This window comes from Pipistrellus kuhlii, unplaced genomic scaffold, assembly GCF_014108245.1.
Source record: "Pipistrellus kuhlii isolate mPipKuh1 unplaced genomic scaffold, mPipKuh1.p scaffold_m20_p_7, whole genome shotgun sequence".
In the NCBI taxonomy this organism is placed as follows: Eukaryota; Metazoa; Chordata; class Mammalia; order Chiroptera; family Vespertilionidae; genus Pipistrellus; species Pipistrellus kuhlii.
The window spans coordinates 75,661,296-75,672,228 of record NW_023425573.1 but is presented as its reverse complement, the minus strand read 5'-3'; the positions used below and the strand labels follow the sequence as shown (position 1 = coordinate 75,672,228).

At 52.5% G+C, this 10,933-nt stretch overlaps 1 protein-coding gene across 1 annotated transcript in view; it reads right to left on the bottom strand.

The window, feature by feature from the left end:
* GLI2 (GLI family zinc finger 2) overlaps positions 1 to 2,323 on the bottom strand; it is a 207,363-nt gene extending 205,040 nt beyond the window's left edge. The window contains exon 1 of the mRNA XM_045575414.1: positions 2,161 to 2,323. The gene's annotated coding sequence lies outside the window, so the exon portion shown is untranslated. The remainder of the gene's footprint in view (positions 1 to 2,160) is intronic.
* Positions 2,324 to 10,933: the final 8,610 nt, after the last annotated feature.

The following is a 10,933-nucleotide window of genomic DNA, read 5'->3' as shown; positions in this document are numbered from 1 at the left end:
CGTCCAGAGCATCAGAACTCCCGGCAGCGGCTCAGCCACGGTGCTCCCTTCCCCTGGGAGGCCAGCCTGGCAGCCACACCATGGACTTCCTCGGGGCTCCCAGGCCCAGGGGCCTGCAGGAGGCCAGGAGAGGGAGGTGACCTGCCAGCCAAGGTGGGAAATGGGCGGGAGGATCCCGGTAGGTGAGGAGCAAACAAACAAACTCCATCAGGGCCTTGTGAGGAGCCCGCCTATTCCCCTGCTGTCCACCGCTGTATATTTTGGATTTCGCAGTTTATTTACTTTACTTTTTGGCACCGAGCCCCCTGAGCATGCCAATACAATATTTGTTTAAACACTATTTTATGCCGCTTGTGAGGGAAACGTTTACTTTCAAATTCTCCAACATCCCCAGAGCCTCGTCTGCAAACAGCCTGTGAGCGTTTTACAACTGCTCCTTTATCTGAGGCCGGGATTACACAGCCGCAGGGCGGGGCCGGGCGAGGCCCCAGCGGGAGGCCGTGCACCCAGCGCCCCGGGCAGGGAGCGGAGCGGCCAGAGGCCCGGGGCGGCGGGCGCTGGGGAAAGGCCTGCAGCTCCAGTCCGATCCACTCCGAGAGCCAGGGAGACCCACACCAAAGAGAGAGCACTCCGGGGACCCAGAGACGGCCCTGCAGTGCACAGGCCACCACCGGGTGCAGCGCCGCTCCATCCCCAGCCTCTCCCGTGAAGGTCGGGTTTCCTAGGAAATGACAGCGATTCACGCTGCAGGACTCAAAGGCGCCCAGTTGGGTGGACTTCAGCTCCCAAACTGGGCTGGAGTGTGTGCGCGCGCGCACACACACACACACTCACAGTCTCACACACACACAGTCACACACACACTCACACACGCTCACACACACCCTCACAATCACACACACACACACACACACACACACACACACGCTCACACACACCCTCACAATCACACACACACACGCTCACACACACGCTCACTCTCTCACACTCACACACACACACACATACACTCACACACACTCACACATACACACATACACTCACACTCACACTCTCTCACACACACACACTCATACACACACACTACACACACACACACACACTCACGCTCACACACTCACACTCACACACACACACACACACTCACACACACACACTCACACACACACACACTCATACACACTCACACACACACACTACACACACACACACTCACGCTCACACACACACTCACACTCACACACACACACACTCACACTCACACACACACACTCACACACAGCACACAGCCTTCCTCTCCCCTCCCGGCACACCCCCGCCCCCACCGGGAAACGCTCCCTCCCCAAACCCCTAATAGGATTGGCGCCCAACTCTCCCCGCGCCTCTCCCCATCCATCACACACAGATCAGGTTCCAGTCGTGGATTTTTCAAATTCCTCAGCAAATATACTTGTTGAGAGATTGGCTCGGAGGGTGGGGTACGGGGGAGGGGGCTGAGTGGGGGCGGGATGAGTGAGGGTGGGGGGACCCGGACCGGCCGGGGCTCACACGCGGATCCCTGCGGGCAGCCCGGCGGATCCCGGGCGGAGGGCAGGCGGAGGATGAGGGGGGGAGGTGAAGAAGCAGGAGGAGGAAGAGGGGGAGGAGGAGAAAGGCGGAGGGAGAAGGGAGAAGAGAGAGGGGAGCTGGCCGAGGGGGAGGGGGCGCGGGGCCGGAGGAGGGGAGAAGGAGGAGAAGAAAGAAAGGCCGGGCCGGGATGTGTGGCCAGAGAAGTGCGGTTAGAAGTTCACGACTGGGAGCTGCAGCCCTCCACCCGCAGACTCACTGAGCACTCACTGCCCACTCCCGGAGTCCAGCAGCATCCCAGCCTCCCTGCCACCCCCCCCAAAAAATAATAGTAATAATACAGCCCCCGGTTCCGGCGGTGGAGAAGGGCCAGGAGGGAGAGGCTCTCTCCCCCAGGTAGGAGGGGGATGCAATGCACCCCCGCCCCAGTCACGTTCCTAGCCCCGACCCCTAAACCTGGGTCCCCATCCCAGCGCCCGGCCACCTCCGGGGGCACAGCATCCCCGCCGCCGGGATTCGGCCGGGTAGGGGCGCTCCGCGAAAGGCAAGCAACAGAAGGCCGACGCAACTTCGCCGAGAGAGACAAAAGTTTACCTCCAGCACGCAGGTGGCCTCCGGGGAGCCGGGCGCCGGCTGCCGGCCCGCATCCCAACGTGGCCGGCGCGGGACCGGCCGCCGGCTGCCGTGCGCGGGGCTCCGGCCGGCCGGGCCGGCGGGCCGGGCACAGAGAGGACGGAGAGGACGGCGGGCCGGGCACAGAGAGGACGGAGAGGCCGGTGGGCCGGGCGGAGAGGGGACGGAGAGGCGGGCGGGCCGGGCAGAGAGGGGACGGAGAGGCGGGCGGGGGCCCGGCCGCCCCGGACGCCGCGCGCGGGGGGCTCCCCGGGGCTCCGGCGATCCGCGCGGCCCGCGCCGCTTCCTCCAGCTCCTCCGGCCGCCCCGGGCCTCCCTCGCCGGCTTCAGTGGCCGCCGCCGCCGCCTCTCGCTCCGGCTCGAAGTCGCATGGATGGGAGTTTGGAGGAAAGTCCGCGGAGCCGTGCTGCCTCGGCTGGCGAGCGGCGGCACTCCCGCTCCCGCGCCGCCGGACGGCGCAGCGCCCCCGCGCGGCACACCGGGCGCCCGCACCCGCCGGCCGGGACCGGGGCGGGGAGGCGGCCGGGGACCCGGAGGAGAGACAGCCGGGACGCCCCTCCCCAGCCCCGAGGGGAGAAAGCACCCCTACAGGGAGAGTTCCATCCTGGGAGGGGAGAGCGCGCCTGTCTGCAGCACTTTATTTGGGGCGCCGGGTGGGTGGGGGTCGCTAACTCAAGTCAGATGAGCCGGGAGCGGAGGCGCTGGATGCTGTTTCCAATCTCTGACATCACCGCGCCCCACCGCCCTCTTCCCCCGGCCGGAGCGCCCGCCGCGGCTCCCGGGCGCCGGCTTCTCAGGGCGCAGGCGGAGACCCGGGGACAGGGAAGGGAGGGGGTCCCTGGCCTCGGCGGACCCTCTGCAGCCAGCAGGGCAGGCAGGTGCCATGGGTCCTGCCTGGGCGCCCTGCCTCGGCGGGTCTGGGTGGCCCTTGGAACGCTGGTTGGCGAGAAGCGAGGCAGCCTTCTAGGGTTAGTGCTTGTGTGTTTTGCTGGGAGGACTTCTTGTTTTGTTTTGTTTTGTTTTGTTTTGTTTTGTTTTGTTTTGTTTTTAGAGACTCCACTGGAGCTGCCGCAGCCAGATGGAAGTAATCAGAACCCAATAACAGAGGAAGAAGGGAGGAAAAAAACCTCACTGAATTTTGGGGCCAAAATGTGTATGCGTGTGTGAAAGAACTTGTTAAGCAAACTGGTGACTAGCCTAGGGCCCTGGAGCTGCACCACAGCCAGAAACGGGCTTCGGAGTGGGGAGAAGCGTGGGGGCAGCTGGCCAGTGCCCCACAGCCCTTCAGGGACCACCAGCCTGTCCAGAACTGAGGGTCCTCACCCATTGGGAGCGTTTTTTATTTTTCTTCCGAACATTTGTGGAGCACCTACTATGTGCTGGGGAACAGGTTTTATTTCCTTTATTTTATTTAACCTACAAAACTCCGTGAGATAGGTCTTTGATGCCCAGTTTTACTGAGGTTTAAAGACATTAAGTAACGCGTCCAAGGTCAGAGCACTGAGCCAGGAGTGCCAGTAGGTGTAGCATCGGATCGGTTCACCCAGATTCACCCAGGCCCGCTTCCTGCCTTGGACCTTGTCTGGCAGCAGGGGACCCACAGGCTCTGAGACCCAGCTCTGCCACCCTTCGCAGGCCCATTTCCTGATGTAACTCCTTGTTTTCAGCAGCCTCCTCCCTATACCACCGAGCTCCCTCTAACTTTTTCACTTTTTAATCAGAGAAGGAGCATTCTGATTCCCATTTCCTCTAACCCTCCCCTTTCTTCCTTTCTCCTTACCTGCAACTGTATGAGAGAAGCATCAATTTCTTCTTGACCTAGAGAAGAAAATATGCAGAACAATATTAGAGCAACTGATGCTAATTTTGTTTTTCTCAAATGGGCGATCCCGATGGGAGGAGGGAACCTGCAGGGATTTAAAAAGCAAACCTGCAGAAGCCAAAGCATTTATTAAAGGGAAGTGAAATCTGAAAGGGGCTTTTTCTTTAAATATGATCAGATTCACCATTCCTCCATGCTATTTGTTTAAATTTCTGCTGAGCTTTCAGAACACAGACTCTAAGGAGACAGAAAAAGTAAACGCTCCCTCCCGTCCTTGGCCATATTTTAATGACCCTATTCATATCTGCGGCAGGAAGTGTGGGGAATCGGCTCGTGTTCCTGGAATATTAGCAGCGTCGGCTGATTACTTCATTACGAGCTTGTCTCCGCTGGTTTCCTTGTGTTGTGAAGTTTGTGAAGTTTAAACAAATCAACATTTTGGGTAGTTCCTTTTCTCTGTTTTGCTTCTCAGACCAGCTCAACTCCTGCTGGAATCCAGGCACTCCCTTAACCATTCCTGGCTTATTTTGGCAAGAAGGTGGCTGTGTGTGGAGGTGAAGACGGAATGTTTTCAGTTTGAGGAGAGGCTGTGCCTTAACCCCTGATGGTCAGGAGTCTGGGCACCAGAAGAGGCAGCGGGAGGCTGGGAGCAGCGGCAAATGGATAGGGAGCAGAGAGAGCCTTCACAGGAACCTCGGCCCACCAGCTCCTGGCCCATGTCTAGCACTAATTTAGGGCCTTGTGCACGTCCAGTCCGTTCCCTCAGCAGCTCTCTGTGTGCCGGATGCTGTGCTCAGTGATGTACGTGACAGGGAGGGCAGCAGGCGTGTGGGGCCCTTGGCTTCATGGCGCTTACTGCTCATGAGAGCTCTAAGAACTTGCTCACTCCTATGCCTGCTGGTCATGCTGGCTGTTGGGGGGTTCCTCCACGTGGCCTCTCTGCTTAGACTGGTTTGGGCCTCCGGGTGCCTGATGGGAACTGGGTGCCAAGGGTGAGCTTAATGAGAAATAATCGGAGGAAGCCCTGTTGCCTTTTAGGAACCCCTGGAAGTCTCAAAGCATCACTCATTGCTGTTCATTGAGACAAGAAGTTCCAGGTTTGAAGGGAAAGGAAAGGAGACTCTGCTTCTTGATGGGAAGGAGACTCTGAAGAGCATAATGGGCAGAAACGGTCTGTGGAACCAGTCTGCCGCACAAAGCTAACTGGAGCCGCGGGGAGATGAGAAGGCGGCCTGCCTGCGTGTTCCGGGCTTGCTACAGAGCTAGGTAGCAAGAGAGCATCAGAAAGAAGGGGAGACCAGCCTCTGCCTTCCAGGAGGCCACACTCTGACCTAGAGACACACAAAGATGGCCCCAAATGAAGGTCACAAAATGCCATCCTAAGGGAGGAGGGCTGTGGCTGAGAGGAGCTGGTGGTGGACTCTACAGCCAGTCAGAGGCAGGAGGAGAGGAAGGGGGGCCAGGACAGCAAGGGCTGTCCTCCCACGGGGATTGATTGTGGGTTGTTTTTAGGGCTCCTGGGCTGGCCCCTCCACTCACTCCGCTGCGTTCTATTCCTTGAGACAAGTTCAAAGGGAAAGGAAAATAGACTCTACCTCATTTATTCACTCATCCTTGTTGAGTTCCCACCATGTACTATGCTCTTTAGAGATAAAAAGGTGAATGAGATACAGTCTTTGCCTCGTCCTCGCTGGGTGGTACTCTCATAGGTCCCTGTGTCGGCTTAGAGTAAGGCCTAGGAAGGAGGAGTCATGTGCAGGACAGCCTGGGAAAGGAGAGCATTTCAGAGGGGACCATGGGAAACTGGTGCAGCCCTCCAGGGGACTAGAGGGGCGGGAGGGGAGGGCAGGCGAGGGGAGGGAAAGGGGTAAAACCAGCAGGGCTTAGAGGTCCAGTGGATGTTTGCCAGGCTTTCTCCCCCTCAGGGCCAGCCACTCAAGGACTTTTCTCAAGACACATTGTGGGTTTCTTAACCAAACTGTAAAAGAGAACATCATCTCAAAGCCACCAGTGAGCCTAAGAAATATCATTAGTCCTCACCAGTCACATAACAAAATACATTATTTCAAGACAGCTTAGAAAGGAATTATTAAAGACACCTAATTAAAATACAATGAAATTACTAGAAGATTCTGAACTGAGCTACACATTGATTTTAAGGACAGCCTTCGTGCCCTTACTGTATTACATTTACCTTAAAGTAGCCACTTCTCCGGGAGTTGCAGGAAGCCGTGAGAGACAGTGGAAGCTGGCCGTTTTCTAGGACATCTGCTTCCTGGGATTCCATGCCCGCCACCCACTGCCCCCGGAGGAGGAGGATAATGTGGAAGGCAGCCGTGGGCTGCCCTAGAGGACGTTTGAACCCGAATCTTCCCCAGTGGGTATAGGTAATTGCTCTTCTTTGACCTCCTTTGTTATTATTTTATTAATGTTTCAACTTGTCTCTTAAAATGTTTGCTGTCAGAGGTTTGTGCCTGGGTTGCTTGGTGAGCCTCATTTTGCCAGAAGTCAACTGGAGAGAGGCGAGGTCCTACTGCCTGGAATAATTTGAAGGAGAGATGGCTTGGGGAGCCGCTGTCAGACCTCCAGGTGGAGGGCCTGGGCAAATGGGAGCAGGCACCTAGTTCAAGAAGGCCTGAGCTGGTGAGTGGCTGAGGGTAGCCCAACCCCCCCCCCCCCATTAACATACAAATAAATAGTTTTCATACAGATAAGCAAAATGTGCTATAAAATAAAAGATAAAGATTATGATAGCAGAGAAAAAGTATAACCCGTCAAGGCTTTCATATAAAAAGAAATGTCAAAAACCTGAAAAGCCATAAAACACCAAAACATGTGAGAATAGACTTGAACAAATGGAAAGATACCTGTTTTTTGTTAGAAAGATTCAACATCACCAGGGAATTAGTTCTTCCTAGGTTCATGTGTAAATTATTGCAATCCAAATGAAAATACCATGTAATTTTGGGAGGGGGGGACAAGACTAGATAAGTTAACAATTATAAAGTTCATTTGGATAAAGAAAGCACGAGAATAGCCAGGAAAAATGATGAAAAAGAAATGCAGTCAGGGGTGGGGGCAAATAAAGCAGCCCTATCCCACACGAAAACACAAAGCCTCTATGATTAGAACAGTTTGGACTTGAATGAATGAAGGAAAAGATAGACAATGGAATGGAATACAAATTCAGAACAAGACCTAACCATGTCTGGAAATTTTAATTTCGATAAAGGGGGCATCATGAATGAGTGGATGAAAGGTGTGCTTTTTACTAAGTTGTTTGGGGATAAATAGAAATCCAAAGTAGGCAAAGGTATCATTTCTCACCTTCATACTGACAAAGCTCTAAGCTTGGCAACAGAGAGGTTGCAGGGTGATGCCCTCTAACATCGCTGGTGGCAATGCAGACAGCCCCGAAAGAGGGAAATGTGGAATACCCAGCAAATCACACAGGCATCCACCCCCTGACCTACTCATCTCTCTCACAGGTGCCTCTCTCAGACACAAGGCAGAAAGGCTCCTGCAGAGGATGGTAATAAGGCCTTATTTGGAATGTCAAACACCAGAACAACACAAGTCTTTTTTAAAAATATGTTTTTATTGGTTTCATAGGGGAAGGGAGAGGGAGAAAGAGATAGAAACATCAATGATGAGAACCATTATTTGGCTGCCTCTTGCACACCCCTTACTAGGCATCGGGCACACAAGCCAGGCTTGTGCCCTTGACTGGAATCAAACCTGGGACCCTTTCCTCGGTCCTAGTGACATGCTATCCACTGAGCCAAACCAGCTAGGGCAACACAAGTAGCTTTATGTGAGGACAGATGGAATGAACTATAGTATACTGTGCAATGGAGTGCTATGTAGCTAGGAGAAGGAATGAGGAATATTTTTTAAGCTATTGTACATATTGTTTAGTGTTTAGCAAGGAGGCACAGTGTGTTTGGTACACTCCTCTTTATCATAAAATGAGTGATACACAAATACGTGCATACCTGCATGTATGTAAGATTTATTTTTACATAGTTAAATCATGAAATGTTTTAAAATTCTCTCTGGGGGGAATAGGGAGTAAGATGGAGGGAACAGGGAAAGAAGCTTGTAATATGATTTACAAATTTATATATACTAGAGGCCTGGTGCATGAAATTCGTGCACAGTGGGTGAGAGTGGGGGTGAGTGGGGCTTCAGCCCAACTTGTACCCTCTCCAATCCAGGACTCCTCAGGGAGAAGTCTAGAGCAGCGGTCAGACATCCCTCTCACAATCCTGGACCACTGGCTCCTAGTTGCTCACCTGCCTGCCTGCCTGGTTGCCCCTAACTGCTCTCTTCCCCCTGTCCCTCGGGCCGGCCCTGGGCGGCTGGGGGGCTGAGGGGACTGAGGGACTACAGAGGCAGGTGTGCGGGGCGGGCCTGGCCATGTTGTGTGCCTGCTGCTCCAGTGGGGCTGAGGGAACTGGGCGCCTCCATCTTGTGGCTGTGGGTGTTGCCATTTTTGAGGGCATGGCAGTCAATTAGCATATTCCCTCCTTATTGGCTGTGAACACTGCCATCTTTGTGATGGCATGAAAGTCAATTAGCATATTCCCTCCTTATTAGATAGGACTAGAGGCCCAATGCATTAAATTCATGCAAGAGTAGGCCTTCCTTCCCCTGGCTGCAAGCATCAGCTTCCCTCTGGTACCAGGGACCTGGGCTTCCCTTGTAGCCCTGGCTTTATCCAGAAGGACATCCAATCTAATTAGCATATTATGCTTTTATTATTATAGACTAGAAGCCTGACACAGGAAGATTTGTGCAAGAATGGGCCTTCCTTCCCCTGGTTGCTGGCACCATCTTTGATCCAGCTAGAGCAGCCTTTCTGCCTTCCCATGCTGCCCAGAGGCCTGGAGCTGCTGGGGGCAGTGTGGAATGCCTGAGTCATTGCCTTGGTGACAACACAAGAGTCCCATCCCACCCCTGGCTGCTCAGGGCCTGGATATGCAAATTAACCCACCATCTTTGGTGGCTTAATTTTCATACTCACTCCTGATTGGCCGGTGGGCATCATAAAGGTACGTTCAATTTGCATCTTAGTCTTTTATTATTGTAGATATGGTCATTCAGAGGTCCAACATATATTTCTCATTCATATTTGGTATTTGGTCTTTGTGCATAATTCCTGCCTCACAGCTGCTGAAACACTTGGAATTTCCTAAGAGTGAAAAAGGTGTCTCTTATGTTAATGAGGTTGTTGGAAAGCCCCTAAGGACGAGCTGGTTGTGATGGAGACTAGGGTGTGGTTAGAGGCTTGGAACTTCCAGTCCCCCACTCACCTCTGGGGATGGAGGTTGGTGAGTTGCCAGCTCTGGCCAGGGATTTAATCAATCATGGCTGTGTAATGAATCCTCCATAAAAACCCAAAGGATGGGCGGAGAGCTCCCAGCTGGGGAGCACAGGGAGGTTGGGAGAGGGCATGGAAGGGAGGTGCCACCTCCCTTCCCACATGCCTGTCCCTATATACCTCTTTCCTCCGGCTGCTCCTGAGTGACATCCTTTCATAATAAACTGATAACCTAGGATAGGAGTGTCGAACTCAATCAGAGAAGGGGCCAAAATCTAAAATCCAGCCTAAATCGCGGGCCGAATGGTTTACTGAACAGTCATAAACTGTCATTGTGATGGAAACGCAGCGGAGTGCAGTGATGACAGCGCGGTGTGGGCCACATTGCAAGGCCTGGCGGGACGGATTTGGCCCGCGGGCCTTGTGTTTGACACATGTGACCTAGGAAGTAAACTGTTTCTCTGAGTTCTGAGTTGTTCCAGCAAATTAATTGAACTCAACTCCCAAAGAGGGGGTAGTGGGAATGTCAGATTTATAGCCAGTTGGTTAGATGTACAGGTAACAATCTGGACTTGCAATTGGCATCCTGAGTTCCAATCTGTAACAGGTTGGTCAGAAGCACAGGTAACAAACCGGCTGGCCCTGGCGTGGGAGGTGGGGAGGGCGGTCTGTAGAACTGACCCCGTAAGCTGTGGAATCTGGTGCTCTCTCCAGCGAGGTAGTGGGAGGTTTGGCTTGAATTCTCGGACACCCTGCTGGAGTCTGAGAATTGTTGGTTGGTGTGCGGGAAAACCTCTTCCCCACATTGAAATTGGGGACTCGGAACACCAAAAAGATTAGGCTCCTTTTAATATACCTTGGGTTTGTAGACTTGGCCATTAAAATAGTTTGCATTATTATAGAACAAATATTCCTTTTTAAAAAGAATACCCACCAAATGAAAGTAAATGAAACAAATAAACATAATTATGTGTCCAGTTATTAGATACAAGAGACAAAATATTCAATATGACTTTAAATATATATTTTATTGATTTTTCACAGAGAGGAAGAGAGAGGGATGGAGAGTTAGAAACATCGATGAGAGCGTCAATATGACTTTAAAACAATAATTTGCACAACTGTGGAGGGATCTACCTTTAGATAAAAAAGTACTGGGGGTACAGCACATTTAAAAATAATAATTATATTGTCTGTGGAGTGCTGGTATTCTGAGATACTGTATGTATGGTATGAAATAATGTGAGTGACTAATTATGTGGGAATCATCAACAGTTGGGATATTTAGCATGAGAGGAAGGAGATATAGATATACTATGGATAAGGTTTTGTAAACCCTATGATTCTGAATTTGAGTTGGAAATATCATTATGAACTCACAAATTCATATGAAAAATTTTTATTTTATACTAATATAAATGATTTCTTTCTTTTTGTTGTGTTTTCCAGCCCACTGACAAGTCTTAAAAGCAATGACAAACCCAGCAGCAATGAGCAGCCCCAGGCGTAGAACTGGATTTCTCTGGCTTCCCACCCTCAGGAAGCAGAGCTCCTTGAAGAAATGGCTGCTTCCAGCTCTTGGGAAGAAA